This window comes from Eptesicus fuscus, chromosome 8 (genome assembly GCF_027574615.1).
Source record: "Eptesicus fuscus isolate TK198812 chromosome 8, DD_ASM_mEF_20220401, whole genome shotgun sequence".
Taxonomy (NCBI): Eukaryota; Metazoa; Chordata; class Mammalia; order Chiroptera; family Vespertilionidae; genus Eptesicus; species Eptesicus fuscus.
The window spans coordinates 56,006,561-56,026,124 of NC_072480.1; the positions used below are offsets into that span (position 1 = coordinate 56,006,561).

General features: G+C 37.2%; 1 long non-coding RNA gene across 1 annotated transcript in view; it reads right to left on the reverse strand.

Annotated features, from left to right (window-relative positions):
* Positions 1-7,686: 7,686 nt before the first annotated feature.
* The window catches only part of LOC129150129 (uncharacterized), a 29,385-nt gene continuing 17,507 nt past the window's right edge, over positions 7,687-19,564 (reverse strand). Inside the window, exon 3 of the long non-coding RNA XR_008556860.1 lies at positions 7,687-7,703. This is a non-coding gene — a long non-coding RNA (uncharacterized LOC129150129). The remainder of the gene's footprint in view (positions 7,704-19,564) is intronic.

Below are 19,564 nucleotides of genomic sequence, written 5' to 3' on the forward strand. Positions count from 1 at the left end.
GCAACGACAAGTGTTTACCACAAATTAGTAAAATTTTTTAGAAGAAACTGATGGTTTTCTGTGTTAAATATTTGTGATGTTATTCTACATTCCTTTGAAATTAATATAAAATGTGAATAAAAGAATTGAGAAAGTCAGATTTTAAGGTTCAGTAAGGCTGGGCTACTGCTGTAGACTGATAGGAATGTGCCACCACACCACTTCGTCACATTCCTTCACGTTTTTATTTTTCTGTGATGAGAAAGATGGTGGCTATGTGCATTTCAACCAAGAAAGAAGAATGTGATTTATTTGCACCTAGAATTTGGCAGCCAATAACATAGTAACTTTTATATATGTTTCACATTTAATTCACAAAATAATAAGTGAAATATCTATCAGCATATGTATTTTGCGTTTCAATAAATTGAGACTTAGAATGTTAAGTAATTATTCCATATGTAATATATTATCGGCATAAATATCAACATAATATTATAAGAGCTGTAACATATGAGTTTTCACAAATCATTTGGAATATTTTTATATTGCTGTATCACATCTAACATTAATATAGATCATTTTCATATCACACTTTTAAGATGTCTACTGAGTGAATGTAGTATGATATGGGTGCATAAACATACAAAGTATGCTCATTTTTGTTCATTCATGCAATAAGTGATTTTTGATCATAATATAGAATGTGCTAAACACTAAAAATATTAAAAAGAATAAGAATATATATGATAAGATTTCTTTCCCCAGAGGCCTTTCAATTAGAGAGGCAGAGAGATAAAGTCATAGGTCCTGCCAAGTTTTTCATAAATGTTATAAAAATATGTTCATATGGTATCATCAAAACAATGAGAGACAGTCCCCCCCCCCCAAAGGCTGCCACTGGCATCTTGCTTATTTTTATAGCTGAGCAGAGTCAGCTCTGTGTGTGTATAGGGTGAAGTATAGAGATATGTGTCTGGAAAAGGCAAAAGTACTTGAAAATAGTAAGCTGCTAGAGATTACAAGGTCTAGATATCAAGTATAAATAGTAAAATTAGGGACCTGAGTACGGACAGGCATGGATGATTCAATAGGCTGTGTAGAGAGTTTGGACCATATTTTTCTAAGGATATTTAGAATCACAGCAGTGAGCTCTCTTATATTTGTGTATTAGCTTGATCAGTCTTGTTGTAGAGTAGAAAGCAGGTTTATGATTAGCAAGAGTGTAGGCAGAGAGACCAGTTGTAGAAAACTGGACAAGGGCTGATGATAATTTGAACTAAGATAATAGAAAGAAAGATTTGAAAACTAGATATGTGGATGGATGTGGGAAGGGTAGAATTGTCCAAATATATGAGGCTATCTACATAGCTCTCTCTCTCTCTCTCTCTGTGTCTCTCTCTCTCTCTCTCTCTCTCTCTCTCTCTCTCTCTCTCTCTATATATATATATATATATATATATATATATATATATATATATGTATATATATAATATTTATTTAATTTTAAATAAATATATTATATGTGTTTGTAATTTTATGCTTTAGAATTTTTGTTGCTTTTACATTAGCCTGGCTCATTGTTTCTGCTCAGGATCCCATGTGTGACTTCAATCTGAGAAGCCATGTCTTTGTTCAGTTTTGAAAATTTCTCAGCCATTAATTCTTAGAATATTGTCTTTCCCTCAGTCTTCAGTCAGGAATATCTGCTCAACAAATATTTAGTAGAATCATTATAAGGCTTTGCAACCTTGCAGCACATTTTCAGATGATAAGCACTGAACTAAAAAAAAAAAATGTTTTTAATTATCAAGCTGGTGACTCTTGAGAGCGGTGGAGAATTTCAGAATTGGTCTTCCTTCTATGTAGAATATTTTGGATCCCAAATAATTTGGAAAGACTTCTAGAAGTGTTGGCACTCTAACTTTTATTCGCAACTGGTTAGAACAATTTCAGGGCTATGTAATACATAGGTAATGTGCTCTACCACTATTTTTATTTCCACATGAAATATGTAGATTAAGAAAATTTGTCCCAACTTCATGTCTGCTTGTTTAAACTAATCATTTACACATATCAGGGCTGTGTCATCAGAGTAGTCACCCATTTTATTCTACTGGGGTCTGGAATCAAATCCTGGTTCTGATCTAGGGTGAGGTGTAGGCTTCTTTATATCCATATATTCATATCCTATCTAATAAAAGAGTAATATGGAAATTAACCATCACTCTGCTACACTCACAAGCCACGCCCACCAGCCAATCAGGTGTGAGTATGCAAATTAACCAAACCAAGATGGCTACAGCCACGGAGCAAGCAGGAGGCTTGGGTTTCCTCAGCAATGGAGGAAGCCAAGCTTTCCGCACACCCTGGCAGTCCCAAGCCTCCACTCAAGGCTGCAAAGTTTCAATTATAGAAGATAAATAAATCCCAACAAAAATGGCGGCAGCTACAGAGCTAGAGAGAGAAGGAGGCTTGAGTTTTCCCCGGCGATGGAGGAAGACAAGCTCCTGCAGCCATTGCCTGCCTTGGCCTCCACTCAAGGTTACAAAGTTTCAATTATAGAAGATAAATAAATCCCAAATATCAGAGCCTCTGCATGGGTCGCCAGGGGGGAGTAGCTGGCCTGCAAACCACCACAGGCCCCTCACCCAGGCTGCCCCACACCCCAAGGGAACCCCCACCCTGATCCGGGACAACCATCAGGGAAAATCAGCTGGCCCCCACCCATGCACCAGGCCTCTATCCTATCTAATAAAAGAGTAATATGCAAATTGACCATCACTCCAACACACAAGATGACTGCCCCCATGTGGACACAAGATGGCCGCCACAAGATGGCCAGCAGGGGAGGGCAGGTGGGAGGGACCAAGCCTGCAAGGGAGGGCAGTTGGGGGGACCAGACCAGCAGGGAAGGGCAGTTAGGGGCAATCAGGCCAGCAGGGGAGCAGTTAGGCATCAATCAGGCTGGCAGGGGAATGGTTAGGGGGTGATCAGGCTGGTAGGCAGAAGCTGTTAGGGTAAGGTGACCAGATTTTAACATTGGTAAAGCGGGACACCATTGACCGGGAGGGGGGGGGGTTCTTTTTTTTAAAAATATATTTTATTGATTTTTTACAGAGAGGAAGAGAGAGGGATAGAGAGTTAGAAACATCGATGAGAGAGAAACATCGATCAGCTGCCTCTTGCACACCCCCTACTGGGGATGTACCCGCAACCAAGGTACATGCCCTTGACCAGAATCTAACCTGGGACCCTTGAGTCCGCAGGCTGACGCTCTATCCACTGAGCCAAACTGGTTTTGGCCTGGGAGGAGGGGGGGTTCTTGATTAAAAATTTGGTCTATATTGTAATCGCTTTTGGTTTTTTTAATAAAAGGAAATTCACTTCTTAGATCATCATTGAATTTGCATCCTTTTTTCTTACTCATTATGTTAAAAATCTAAAAAAAATAATTTAAAATTATATTATAAATTATTATATACATATTGCTTAAAAACACAGTAAGTAGGTACATAATTACATGAACATATTTTATTGTTAGTTTATAAATTAAATTAATTTGATTGTTATAAAGTAACTATATTTTAAAAAATATTTTAATCCTATATTTCTTTCTAAATAATAACAATACTAACTTGTATTATTTTCCTCTGAATTTGCCGTAATGTAAGTTTAAGTGTCACTTTCAAGGCTGGTGCTAGACTTTTTGCTGCCACTATAAAATATAAATAATACGAGTACTGTCTGCTAAATTCAAGAACATTTATGTATTTATGAAATAAATAAATAAATTACTTACCTAAATTATCTGAATAGCTGATTTGTAATGACATCACTTGTTTAACTAGCTTACTAGCACGCAGTACGATGTGTATCGTCTGAGAGACAGTTACAAAATGTTTTCGTCGTTGCCAATCCCAAAAAATGCCATTGTTCATTAAGTCCAAACAATGGTGGTCAAATTCTAACAACTGATCAACAATGCGAACTTTGATAAGCAGTTCTCAATAATCAGTTCTCAACAATTATTTGTTATTATTAAAGTTTAACATTATAAAATTAACAAAAATAATATAAAACTCATATCCTGGCTAAATAGCCACATGGCTGCCGAAAACCGTATATTCCCTTCCCGTTCTCCCGCTGTTCCCTAGCTTGTCATGCATTCTTTCCAAAAATTGGGACTTTTTTAAAACGCCGCAGGATGCGGGACAAATTGTTAAAAATCGGGACTGTCCCGCCAAAAGCGGGACGTCTGGTCACCTTATGTTAGGGGCAATCAGGAAGGCAGGCAGGCGAGCATGGGAGCCAGCAGTCCTGGATTGTGAGAGGGATATCTGACTGCACGTTTAGGATCAGGCCTAAACGGGGAGTCGGACATACCTTGAGGGGTCCCAGATTGGAGAGGGTGCAGGTGGGGCTGAGGGACACCACCCTCCCCCGTGCACAAATTTTGTGCACCAGGCCTCTAGTTTGTAATAGTGATCACAAAATCACAAATTTATAAATATATAAGCAAGAAATATACAGATTTCTCCACTCAAACCAATTAATATCTATTCACACAATTATTTTAATAGAATACGATTTAAATGGTAACCATAAAAAAGAGTTTTGAAGTAAAATGAATTGACATCTACCAGCAACCCTACATGACACTATTGCCATGTGCTTCACCAAACCATGTGGCCAAAGGGTTGGAACATAAACCTGCCATAAATGTATTCTTGTGAGCACCAAGCCCCTTTATCTTTATATGAGCTTTTAGTAATTTTCTGCAATGACTGGAGATTGTCAGTTTCCTTTTTATCTCTAATATTTTTGCATATAGTCTTTTAGTTCTCTGAGCCATGTTTTTCCAGCTTTCTGTGCCCTGAAGCTGGCAACCCCTGCCCCTCCCAACCTTGCCATGAACCACACATACACACACACACACACACACACACACACACACACACACACACACAGGTATTTTACTTGAAAATCTGTAGAGTCATGATTACTGTTTACAACTGCTGTAATAGGTCCTCTGTAATAGTCATGATTCTCTAGTGATACATGACAGAAAGTCAATTCAAACTAGCTCTAGCTTAAAATGGGATTTATTGGTCCACAGAGCAAAAGTGAAATGGGTTGAGTGGAACCAGGAAACTAAATGTCTCCAGGATTACCTCTACATCAGTCTTTTCTGATTTTTTCTAGATTATTTTAGTTATATTCTAAGGCAGTCAGAACTATCTACACCAGGTACACATGGCCAGTTGTTCTGGATTCACACTAACAATTTCATAGACTGTCAGGTAAAACCTTCCCCACGAATTGTAGTTATTGATATTTTGAAGAATGAATCAGGTATCCTGGTTTGGGTAGTTTAACTCCTGACTTTGGGAAGTTGGTTGGTGATTTTTAACAATAAGAAATTGAAATAAGAATAAGAAATGGAAAATGGAAATAGTATGAGACAAAATACATAAACACACACAGGTGCACACACATGTGCACTTACATGTGTGCAAGAAATACCAATTTCTGGTTCCATATTTGCAGAAATTATCAAAGTTCCTATGTTGTCATCTTATCTTTTCTGGCTTGTGTTTCTTTTTTTTTTTTTTTTTTTTTACCTTTTTCATTCTGTAATATGAATAGCATAAGGGGGTCTATGGCCAGGTAACTGGTTTTTAATAAAGTGTGATTTATAAGACTATTGTTCTTGGTATTAATGCTTCCTTAAATCATCCTTTCCTTTTATCCCATTTTCTGTTACAGTGTCTTCCACTTTACTACAAAAGGAAAGTTTTCTTTTCATTCTCTCTTAGTGGTTCAGGCAAGCACAAATATCTAATTTATCCTGACATTTCTACATTTGAAGATGCCACATCGAGCTGTATAGCCAGGAAATGGCACAATTCTAGGGGATGCTATTTACCTAGACTATGAGGTGACTAGTTTCCCTGTGAGTTCAAATATCCTCAAATATGTGTCCATTGTTACTGAAAAATTGTTTATTACAAGAATAGAGTTAGCTTCAAATGTTGAATATTTAAGCTTTTCCTAGAACATTTTCAGCTTTTGATACTCATGATACTCAGACTAGATTAAAGAGTCACTTCACTGATTGCCTAATATTGGGTCTCTGGACCTGAATCATGGCTTTATTATTTGCTTGGTTGTGTGAAATATGGAAAGTTATATAACTTCTCTAAGCCTCAATTATTCACCTGTAAAAGAAAGATAATAACAGTCAAGTCTTCATAGAATTGTTGCAAGGTTTACATATAAAGTAGAAATTTATATGAAGTATTTAGCACAGTGTCAGGCATAGAGTAAATGTGCAATAGGTATTATTATCATTTATTATAACAGCCTAGTCAGAGAATGACATAATCACTCAAAAGCATAAATTTATTTTTTTATAGTCTCACTATGCTATTTGACAACATTTTAAGAGTCCATAGCCATAATAATTAGGTAATATTCAAGATTTTTAAAAATGATAACCTTGAATTGAACTACTATGATGAACATTCTTGTCAGTATTTGATGTGGGATAAAATTAAATGAGAAGAATGTTTTAAATGGTTGAACCAACATTAAACGTATATTTCAAACAAACTGTAGACTTTCATGACTAGCATATTGAAAAACTATGAAACTGTTTTTTAACTACCCATCATTACATAGTTTTCTCTCAAGGAAATTGAAGAGTGCCAACCTTGTTTCCATCTGGAAATGTCTAGCATCTGTGGTTGTAAACATCAAAACACAGATGTTGCAATTCTGAATATACACTCCAAGTTATTTATTTTTGACTTAAAAAAATCATCAGTTTTCATGAAACATCACAGTTGTTAAGCTATGTTCTTACAGAAGGAGTAAAAGCAATTAAGAGAAATCACTATATCAAACATTTAAGAATAACACTCTTCCTTATATTTCATTTAGAGGAGATATGGCCTCACTTCAATTATAAATAAATTTTGTGGGTGTGCCTTGTTTTTAGGAATAGCATATATTGAAGACACAGGTATGTTAGAGATCTTTGAGTGCACCTAGAGTTAGTACAGTACAAAAAAGTTTTCAATGGGGCAAATGAGGCTACTCAAGGTCACACAGGCAAATGATGACAAGATAAGGAAGATAAGAGCCTTATTTAGTGTGTTTTTGCAGATTACACTTAGATATATCATATGAATTTTAATAAGAAAACCTTTTGCAAAAAATAAGAGTGCATCTTCACGTTAATATTTAGTGTTAATTATATATAAATATAAAGTGAATTCATATAAGGAATAATATTTTTAAATTATTATTTTTTTATAAATGTAGGTAACATTTTAGCTCGCTTTCTCAATTCTAGGTCATGGTTCTAATTCAGTTTCTGCTAGGTTACCTCCTTTGACTGCTACCTCTTCATCTGTAGTTAGGGAGACCTGATCAAACGCCCTACAGCTTTAGTCCTCCCAGGATGCTCACAGGGTTTAGGTCCCCACTCTCCCATAAAACTCCCTAAGGTGAGTGATTGCTGACCTCTTTCCTTAGTATTGCTTCTGCATTTAAGACCAGGTCCTTCTGATTGATTCCTTGTTTGGTCTTTTAAATCTGCTTTTCTTCATTCTAGCATGCAGAGCCATTCCAACTCCAGGCTCTACAGTCTGAAGGCAGGTCCCACCAAATCCAAAACTCAGTCCAAGTCCCATTTCCAGGGCCGATGCAACCTACACCTGTGTGGAAGAGAAAGATGGGTAGAATTCCTTTAACCTGATGAACTTGGGATCTTTTGCTTATTTCTGTGTTCAGGACACAGTTGAAGTAGTGACACCAATCCAGGAAAGTCAGGTTCTGGTCAACAACATCATTGATTCAGGTATACCCAGGAGCCATTTGAAAATTTTATAGATTATGGTTTAAGTCCTAAGCTTTAAAGCTCTTAAGAAGCCAAGTTCAAAGCCAGAAAGTTCTGTCCTATGGTGCAAGAGTGCCTCCAAGAGGCAGAAAATTAAGATGAATGGCACTAAAACTCACCCCCTGCCAAAGTCACCTGTGCCACTAGCACTTGTTCCTGCCACAACTAATATCACAGAAATGTATAGGTTATCTGATAGTATTTTCCATTTCAATATGCCTTATCTTAGAGTTTTTACTCTAAGCTTTCTTTAGAATAGGAAAGAAGAAGAGTATACTTTGCATAGCTTGTTTTAATATTCATTGTAAGATTTGGACAATAGTTTCTAACAAGATTATGATAAGAATAAAAATGCTTACATAGGTGTTCAGTATGTATAGTATGAAATGTATAACTTATAACATATTGTATGTAATGTGAAATATGATGTATATACTAAAAGCATGATATATAGTATATATTTATATGTAAATATAAGATATATAACAGTTACATACAATGTACTATACATACTAAGCAATATTTGTAATATGTAATATATCATTTATAATATTACTATCATGAGCTGCAAAAATGTGCTTTTTCCTCCTTTGACTTTTTCTTGGGAGATGTCCAAGAGAGCTGTATATCAGTATGAATGGATTCAGTGACCCACTAAATAATGGAGATTTTGGGCATCTTAACATGGAAACCTAGTGATATTATTGCAACTTTCTTATAGAGCTAAAGGGCCCAAATGGAAGCTCAATATTATAAAACTAGAGGCCTGGTGCATGGATTCATGCACCAGTGGGGTCCCTTGGCCTGGCCTGTGCCCTCTTGCAACTCAGGACCCCTCAGGGGATGTTGGAGAGCTGGTTTTAGCCTGATCCCCACAGGCCAGGCCTCTAGTCTACACTAATAAAAGAGAAACATGCAAATTGACCGTACCTCCACTACAGCCACAAGCCACGCCCACCAGCCAATGAGGAGTGAGTATGCAAATTAACCCAACCAAGATGGCAGCCGGCCACAGAGCTGGAGCAAGCAGGAGGCTAGGGTTGCCCTGGTAATGGAGGAAGCCAAGCTTCCCACCCTGGCCGGCCCTGGCCTCCGCTCAAGGCTACAAAGTTTCAATTACAGAAGATAAATAAATCCTAGATACTTGGTTCTAGCCTAGATACTTGCTTCCAGCTGGCCCTGGCCTCCACTCAAGGAGGCACTGAAAAATAAAAAGAAAAAGAAAAAAAGGAGGGCCTGGGGCCTTAGGTCGCTGGGGGGTAATCAGGCCAAGATGGGACAGCAGGGGCCGTTGGGGGTAAGCAGACCAGCAGAGGGGCTGGTTGGGGGTGAACAGGCCGTCAGTGGGTGTCAGGTGGGGGTGAGCAGGCCAGTGGGGAGGCAAGGTGGGGGCGAGCAGGCCAGCAGTGGGGGCAGTTGGGGGTGAGCAGGCTGGCATGGGGGGAAGTTTTGGGTGATCTGGCTGGTGGGGGGGGGGCATTCGGGGGCAAGCAGGCCAGTGGTGGGGGCAATTGGGGGTGAGCCGGCCTGCAGGCAGAGTGGTTAGGGGCAATCAGGCAGGAAGGCAGGCAGGTGAGCGGCTGGAACCAGCAGTCCCGGATTGTGAGAGGGATGTCCGACTGCTGGTTTAGGCCCGATCCCTGTAAACCAGCAGTAGGACATCCTTTGAGGGGTCCCAGAGTGGAGAGGGTGCAAGCTGGGCTGAGGAACACCCCCACCCCTGTGCACGAATTTTGTGCACCAGACCACTAGTATACATATAAAATCTTTGGTTAATCTCTTCCTGCCCTCCCCCCTCCCTCCTTCCCTCTGAGATTCATCAGTCTGTTCCATGTTTCCAGGCCTGTGCATTGAGCATCTGCCCCCTGGTGGTCAGTGTGCATCATAGCTACCAGTTGAACAGTTGCATGGTCGCTTAGGCTTTTATATATATAGATGACACAAGATCCTGAGCCCTTTCACTCTTCATCAACATTCTGTTGGAGTAACATAATTTTCTCAAATCTCTTGGGAACATGTCTGCACTCCTTCTTTCCCCACTGTCCATGGCAATGGATAAATGAAAACGTCTGAAGCTAATTACCTTAACCTATTACCTAGTGACAGCAATGAAGCAGGAGACAGCAGTTCTAAGCCATTCTGCCATCTGTTGATGTCAGTTTGGCACTAACACATGGATGACTAGTTTGGGAATGTCCAATTCACCCTTCTAGGAGATACACTAGTTCTTATCTTATACAGAATTTGAGATCTCAGTCCTAAGAACAGTATCTGTCATGGAGGAAAGCAGTTATTCTGTGACCTACTGAAAATTAATTTCCTATTTTGAATTGAGATATGCTAGTTATATAAGACTCAGTTGACTTCATAGACTACTTTTCCCTCAAATAAGCCCAGACTAATACTTTCTTGATATGGTAGACCTTGATAATAAATAAGTCATTTTGTGAATTTGGGGAGTGGAGAATCACAGCATGAGGACATAATTATCTAATTCTTTAGATTTACACTCTACAATACTCTATAATTTAGCCTGTGTAACAGAGACTTAATTTGGCTCTATGTTGTGAAATCCCAATTTCATTGGTCTATTTGATTACTATAATTTCAATAGAAACTCCAAGGTTAAAAGAAGGACATAATTTTTTGTTCTAGGACATTTAGAGGTTACCATGAAAATTGCCTAGTGGAAGAGGATGAAACATTTATATAAGAAATTAATAGCCGAAACCGGTTTGGCTCAGTGGATAGAGCATCGGCCTGCGGACTCAAGGGTCCCAGGTTCGATTCCAGTCAAGGGCATGTACCTTGGTTGTGGGCACATCCCCAGTAGGGGGTGTGCAAGAGGCAGCTGATTGATGTTTTCTCTCTCATCGATGTTTCTAACTCTCTATCCCTCTCTCTTCCTCTCTGTAAAAAATCAATAAAACATATTTTTTAAAAAAGAGATTAATAAAAAATATAGAACATATCCTTTATTTTAGTTATGTATTTTACTTGAACAATATGTTTGATTTATTGGTAAATAAGTTACTTTTATTAACTCAATTTTAAATATTAAAAATTTATTATTGGTATGTATGCCTTTCTCCTACTAAAGCTTTCTCAATAATTTAAAAAATAGAACAGGAAAGAGACGGTTTCTCTTGTCAGAAAATAATGTTTGCTTCACAAAGAATTCACCTTTAAATTCACTGGAATATAGGATCTTGCCTTTAATTTAATCTTTTTTGTGGTAATTTAATAAATATGTACTATGGTCTCTCATTTTATACACAAAAGAGCAGTGATGTGTGAAATTGAACAGATGTTGGATATTGAAGACAATCCATGATATACTTTGCAGAGAAGGAAAAGAAATAATATTATTGAATGCATACACTGTGCCATACAAATAGTAGTGTTATTAAAAAGTTCACAACAACTTTGTAAAGAGAACATTATTTTCTCAAATTTTCAGTAGAGAAACTAAAACCCAAGGAATGTAACTTAGTTCATGGTCCTTAAGAAATGCCAAGATAAATGTAAATTTCTATCATCTATTGGATGTTGATGTCTGTCCACTATACGTTTCTATTTCATTTTAAAGGGGAATGTTATTTTCTAAGATGCTACCACAAGAGAAAATAATGAGAACAAGTTTTACATATATAGTCAGAAGAAGATTGCTGATAGTGATTTTGTTGGTAGCATGTTAGGGAAATATGGAGATAGGTTCCCAGATTTGAAACTATTAATTTGGATGCTGCTAACAAAGGAGTAGTAAGAAAATTTGGTACTGACCTTGGAATTTAACTTTTGAACATATTCACTATACAAATGAGAGTCACTTAGCTTAATAACTAAGAGATCAAATATTCAAGCCAGTCTGCTCCAGTTTAAATCATAATTTTGCCAAACTCTACCTGCTTAATCTTGGAAAAGTCACCTAATAATGTTTGGGGATTATTAAGGACATGCTATTAGTCAATAAGAATAAAAATATACACGGTAAGAACCATATGCATGTTATATACAATTATTATGATATTTTAATATCTTAGTACTTGCAATAAGCAACTCCCCATATTGGATCTTATGTGGAAGGGGTTTAATTTGATCATGGTTCTACAAAATAGTGGATTAGATTTAGCTTTGGCTTTAAGGAAGAAAAGACTAACCTGAAAAATATCTACCATGAAAGAGAGAACACAACCAAGTGGATCACACAGTACAACATAAATCACAGACCCAGGGGAAAAAAGTAAATACAAAAGAGGGAAGCTATAGGAATAAGCAAGTAATAAATACATTTTAGGATATATATTATAGACGTGAAGAGTAACATATAGAATAGTTGATTTGGAGAAAAGTAGCACAGAATAGCGAAAATAAATTTTTAAGTATTTGCAGGTAAAAAGTCTGAAAGTTTAGAAATTTGGGAGGAAAGCAAAATTCCACAGGGATAGATATGGGAAAAGATAAGGATCAAGGACAGAATGATTGACAGAATTGGAATAATGAGGAAGATAGTACCATCCAGATGACGGCATTTTTGAGCTGTGAGGATATTTTTGAGCCTTAGCACCACTGACTGATAGAAATGCTGTCCATGAAAACTTATTAAAGAGATATTTGACATTGTGCTCAGCATTGTACAATGACATGCATGTGTATTTTATGCTCAAATTCAATTTTGATAAAATATAAGAGCAAGCGTTGAATTATATTAAGACTTGTGAAAGGTTTGAGATTTTATCCTACTTGTAAGCTAACATGTGAAACTGGTACAATTCATGGATATTCATGAAACTCTTGCATCAGAAATGAAGGGTTTTAATTACTCACAGAAAAAGCTATAGTCAGACAATCAGAATATCACTGGTTACCCTTCCCCTAATGTCCATGGAGTGATTTGATTGTCCTCAATAATGCCCCCAAAACAGTGAGTTGTGAAATAGCTGAGAAACACGAGGTCAAAGACCCACTTGTTTTTGACCAAGCATCTAAGGTTGGAGCAGACAGCAAATAAACCTGTCTGCCTCCCCCTGGTGAACAAGCAGCTACGTGGAAGTCACATTGTAATTGTCTTGACCTATTGGTTTCTTGTGTGACTAGCCACAGAATCTGCTCAGTATAAGAAGAAAGAGAAGTCTGGCCATCAGACACACTCAGCAAGCATGTGCAGAGATGCTCAAGATCCACAGTAGACCGCCTCTCCATACAAACCATGATCAGTGCTTACTTGTATAACTTTCTTCAATTAGGCAGTTAAAGAACACTCAAATAGTTACTATAGTTATGCATCAGCATTGGTAAAACTCGCAGTTAAAAATCTTGTTCACAGCAGGAAGAATAGGAAAAAAAAAAAAAACCTACCAACTATAAGAATTTGTCTTAACAGAAGCTATTATTCCTCCAGTGAACTGCATATCACACAGAGAAAAATTCTGAGAATTAGCAAAATTCAATACTCAAACCAATTATGCAAAACTGAACGATGACCTTAATCATATTTTAATGATTTCTTCTTGTCCTTATTTCACTGTATATGTTGTATGATTGGAGCATGGGTTGGTCTGAAATCACATTTTATGAAGAGGTTAAAACCTTTCTAAGCATGCAATCTAATAATTTTGAGGAGCAAAAGTAACTTGAACATCTCCCACTGTCTTCCTACTTTGCATTCTTTGTGATTTCTTAAAAATACATGATATAAACTTTCAGGACACATTCTTATTTAATTCCTTATCATGGAAACTTGTACAGTTTAATCAAATTGAAAATCACATTTGTGCATTTAGTATTTATCTATATTTTTATTATATGGAATAAAAATAGCATGACATTTATACCAAGACTAGGGGCCCAGTGCACAAATTCATGCACCTTGAAAGGAACTATGGGCCATGAGGCTGCTGTGGGCACAGGGGCGGATCTCAGCCCATCCTCTGCACCCCTGCCCAGCTCCTCCCACCACAGCCCCCAGTCCACTGTCTGTTGGCAGCCCTGCTCCTGCTGCTGCTGCTCCCACATGCTGACGGCGCTGGCTCCGCTCACACCCACTGACAGTGTGGAGCGATTGGGGCTGGTGCCAGCAGCAGGTGTGAGCAGCAGTTACTAGCCCCAATCACCCCTGAGGAGCAGGGGGAGGTGGAGAAGCCCTGAGGGGTGATCGGGGCCAGCGCTGGGCTCCAGCAGCAGGTATGAGTGGGGCCAGCACCAGCAGCAGGTGCGAGCACCAGGCGAGACTGCTGCACATGGGAGCAAAGAATTTTTAGTAATCATCAGAGGCTCACCCCAGTGACAGTGACCGGTTCCCCCCCCCACCCCCCCACCCCCCCCACCTTGGTCTGGTGCCCCCACTCACCTGCTCCACCATCCTGCTGCGGCCCATGCCTGCCATGTTCCACGTGTGCCCCCTGATGGTCAACACACATCATAGCAACCAGTTGTTTGGTTGTTTGGTTGTTCCGCTGTTTGGTCAATTTGTATATTAGGGTTTTATATGTATAGATAAGAATTGATCACCCTGGTCATAGAAATCTACATATTTTGTTTAAAGATTATAAATGCATTCATTTATATCTCAGCACATATGTCACTATAGGAAAATTTTAGAGCCTAAATAACATAAATAATAAGTGAAATATTATATTTCTAGAAAATACATATGAATTTATTATAAATTTTAATTCAAAGGGATATTGGGAATACACATTTTCTGTTATTGATGTAAATGATGCCATGCCATTAATTGCATTGCACAGAATCATTGTCATTTTCACTGAAACAATAAAATATTATAATAACTCAAAACATTTTCAATCTGTGTCCTAGTTCATTTTTGTTAATGGAAATGTAGCATGATAAGTAACAACAACAGGTATTATTGAGGATCTACTATTGCATACACAGGTAGATAGATAAATTAGAGATCCAGAAACTCAAAATACAGACTTTCTATATATTTAAATAGATTTTTAAAATACATAATATACATAGTAAAAATACATGTTTACTATATACTTGCAATCCATGACTATATATATATATTGCTTATTAGACAATTATATGCTTAAAAATTATATATATATATATTGCTTATTAGACAATTATATGCTTAAAAATTATATAATTTTATTAACAAATGTAATCTTAATAAATTAAACTAAAATAAATTAAATAAAGAGCAAAAATATATCAATAATTTATATCAATTCTATAGAATAAAATTATATTTATATTTTAAAACCATATAAAATATAAATGTTTAATTATATAACATCAATAATAACTATAATCTTTAACATTTGCTTTAATTGTTTTATGTTCCTTTCTTTAGACCCCTTCTTCACCATCAAAAACAATCTTTGACTTAGGATTGTACTTAGAGCAAAAGCTTGTGCAATAGAGGTGTTTTACAGCTGTTGAAAGGGGACTATTCAATAGTGATGACAGAACAAATCATTGCTCATAAATCACCTTAAAAGTTAAAGGAATTTGCTTGGTGTCTTAACATTTCTCACTTGATTGGCTAATTTTCTTAACAAAAGTATAGAAACTATTCCATAATTTAAAAATAAAATTTTTCTTGGTTATAGTTGCAAAATGTAAACTAAGTGTTGTTTCATATTATTCTGCTTTATAAATGGTTTATATTACACTAGAGGCCCAGTGCATGAAATTAGTGCACTGGGTGGAGGGCCCTCAGCCCAGCCTGTGCCCTCTCACACTCCAAGACCCGCCAGGGATTGGGCCTAAGCTGGAACTCAGACATCCCTCTCACAGTCCGGGGCTCTCGCAGTCCAGGACCCCTTGCTCCTTACTGTTCGCCTCCCATGGAGCCGGGAGAGGCTCACACCACCTCCACTGTGCTCACCAGCCGTGAGCCCGGCTTCTGTCTGAGCATGGGCAGGGGAGGGAGAGTGTGGCTCGACCAGAAACCAGGCTCCCTGCTTCTTAGCGCTGGCCATGCCCCCTGCCCACTGGTTGGGGGCGGGCAATCTGGGGCCAAGCCGGCTGGGGGAGGGGCTGTGGGAGGTTGAGGCACCGTGGTTGCACCCTGTCCAGCCTCTGTAGAGGTGTGGCACCACTGCCTCTGTGGTTGCCTCTGCGGAAAGGGTGGGACCACATAGCCCCTCTCCCGCCGCCTCTGTGGAAGGGGCTGCAGCGCTGGGACCACTGGGAACCTTCCACCCGGGACCCAGCTTTGTCAGGAAGGATGTCCAGAAGATGTCCGGTCTATCTGTTCTAATTAGCATATTACCCTTTTATTAGTATGGATAATTAGAGTATATTGATCTGAATTATTTTATTAACATTTTAATTATAGTATATTTATATGACACTAATATTTATCAATGCTATTTATTTTATTAAGTGAAATATTACCTGTTGATAGTATTATTATTTTTATATTATATTTGGGATATATTAAATAGCATTATACTACAATATTCAACTTTAATAGTTTATTATATTAGTGATAAAAATTATTAGAATTACTAATAGCTTTATTTATTTAAATGCCTAACAATTTTGGAGAAAAGTATTCACATTGAACTTCAAAGTTAACATTTTTAGAATAGTACATCATGTAATATCTTTAGTATATTTTATAAATTTGGAAATAAAAAGTATGGAGTAGCACATTGTGTTTATTAGTTGAGATTTATTCTTGATGAAATTGCATTAGGAGAAAAGTGTTTCTTTTGCTACAAATGTAATGATTTCTAATGTAATGTACTCTCTGGAAATCAATAAAGGTATTGCTGCATAAAACGGAGAAAACAGTCATAGCCCTTTTGGGATTAAAAGTATTGACATAATATATTGCAATGATTTATTTCCTTTCATGGAAATTAACAGGTAACATTGTAAAAATAAAAATTACAACTTGTAGAAGTGGAGCACATAGAAATGTTAGCTTTAACAAAGCATGTACCAGGGCCCTAAATACATACCAGGACTCTGCAATCTCCTTAGTATGCCCTATGGATTGTAAATAATATGCATGATTACTCTCTCTACTTATGAACAAAATAAAGAAGAAAAATGTAAAAGATAAGATTGAAAATACAAATTCATACTATTTTAAAATAGCATTAAAACTAATATGCTAATAAAACAATGGTAATAGACACCACTGGATATATGTTTATATTAGTTACTTAAAATATAATTATTTCTATATTTGAATTCCATTATTTAATCCACAAATGATATACCTTTGAAAACCTTGTTTTTATGAAATATTTGGATAAGTTTATTTCTGCAAAGACATTACGAATAATAGTTTTTCTCCATATAGAAATGTTCCAGATGTCCTATTATGATTATTCTTATTTTGTCTCACATGGTAATCAACAAAATTACAACCCAGTTGAAAATAATGCATTATATTTGTTAGCTAGCCTGTTAGAGGAAGGTAGTTTTTCAATATTGATAGTTTTTTTCTAGTTACCACATGTATATTTTTAATTTTCAAAAACATTAATGCTGTAAAGTATATTGAATATTAGATATGGATGCACTGAAATTTTTTATTTTTAATGATTTCAAAGGTGCTTATCTCAAAACTATTCTTTTAATATCGATTTCCTACTCTGGATATTTCCTGAAGGTCTTACTTTCTAAGAGATCTTTGCACATGAGCAGTTTCCACTGTCACCTCTGTGTAAAATCTTTCCACTCAATATATTTTGTCTTGATCTTTATTACAAGCCTGTCCTGCATTTCTAACTGCCAAGAATTCTTATACCTAAAATATAACATGAATAGTCTAAATTTATTTTTCCATAAAATATGTTCTCAATCAGGGAGGTCAATCAAAGATGTTATTTTTAAGCTGAACTTCAAAGACCACAAATAATACAGCAAAGTGGAGGAGAAGCAAAACAAAATTCAAAAAGTGAAAAAGTAGAATTAAAAGATGAACATGAAAAGGCTGGTATTAAAAATAAATGGCATATTCAAAGACAAGTGTGAAATTTTATGTTATTTAGATTTTGGTGATGTCCCAGTCTTTTGAGAAAATGTCTTACAAGAACTTCAATGTCTTCCTCAAGATACTGAGATTTTTAGATCTTAGATTCATTTAGCCATTTCTATCTCAATTTTCTGCTTTTACTGAAGTCACATTCATTCTGGACTCCCATAGTTGCTCTTTCTCCTTGATCTTGACTCAGACACACAACAAAGGTTCTTTCTGTTATTTCTTCCCCACATCACATGCACCAAAGAAGGATATATTGGAACAGTAAGAAACTCTTAAAATGTAATAGTTCTATAGAAAACTCTGATCTTAGGAGACATGAACTTTGCAAAAACTAGGAAATGATTTCTGGACATATTTTTTGTCTGGTTTTATTTATCTCACCATGTTCTCTCACTCTATTTGTCTTCTCTTTTATTTTCCTTGATTTGTTTTTCCTCCTTCTCCCCTCTCTTCAGTTCGTGGTCATCTCTACACCACCATAGCACATACATTTTAACTGTTGCTATCTGCTCTTTCCTATGTTCTTGAAGACTTTTGTTGTAGTCTTATCTTCCTTAGTAGTCAATTAGTACTCTGCAACTGGGAAATGGTCAAAGCCATATTTTTCTTCAAGTTCTAGTTCTCTAACATGCTCACTTTCTCATACTTTCCCAATAACCTAGTAAAATAGAGTTAACATTGCATACAGTTTATATCCTACCTAATAAAATGGTAATATGTAAATTACCATCACTCCGCTACGCCCACGATTGGGCCAGTGAGAGGCGCAGGGGGCAGGACTCGGGGTGGCTGGGGTATCCGATTGGGCCAGCGGGACGCTGAGCTCGCGTCGCCAGCAGCGGCGCGAGCTTAGCATCTGCGCCATGGCTGTGCTGGGGAACAGAAGGGGCCTCTGGGGCAGCGAGCTCACGTCCCGCCGCGGACCATCAAAAGCGGGGGAGCTGGGTGCCTGTCTGCTCCACCACCAGGCCTTTCAGAAGCCTCTGCCGAGCCGGAGGCACCCAGCTCCACCGCGATCGGAAGCGAAAGCGTGTAGGGGACCCTACACATGCATGATTCAATCATGCACTGGGCCTCTAGTCTAAAATAAACTGCAATAAAAGCTATTTAAATCGTGTTTTATGTGATTGTATGTATGTATGGAAAAATAATTATATTCAAGTTTAAAGATCTACTCCTAATATACTGGTCCATAAATTTGAATCAGGATCTTTGATTACCATCAGAACTCTTCCAGTTCTGATAGATACTCAGAAGAGGGGTTGCTGTTCATATGGAAACTCTATTTTTAATTTTTGAGGAGCCCCTATACTGTTTCCATAGTGGTTGTACCAGTTTCCCTTAAATCTATACTCTCTCCAAGACATGTCTTGTTGATAATAGCTATTTTAACAGTGTGAGGTAATATCTCATTACAGTTTTGATTTGCATTTCCTTAAAAGTTAATGAAGTTGGGTGCATTTTAACCCCTCTTCTGGATATCTACCTAAAATTTTGAAAACATTTATTCACAAAGATATATGCACCCTATGTTCATTGTAGTATTATTCAGTGGCCAAGACATGAAGAACATGGAATTGGAGAACATTATGCTAAGTGAAATAAGCCAGTCAATGAAAGAAAAATACCACATGAACTCACTCATTTATGGATAGTAAAGAACATTATAAACTTGAACAAAAAGATAGATACAGAGACAG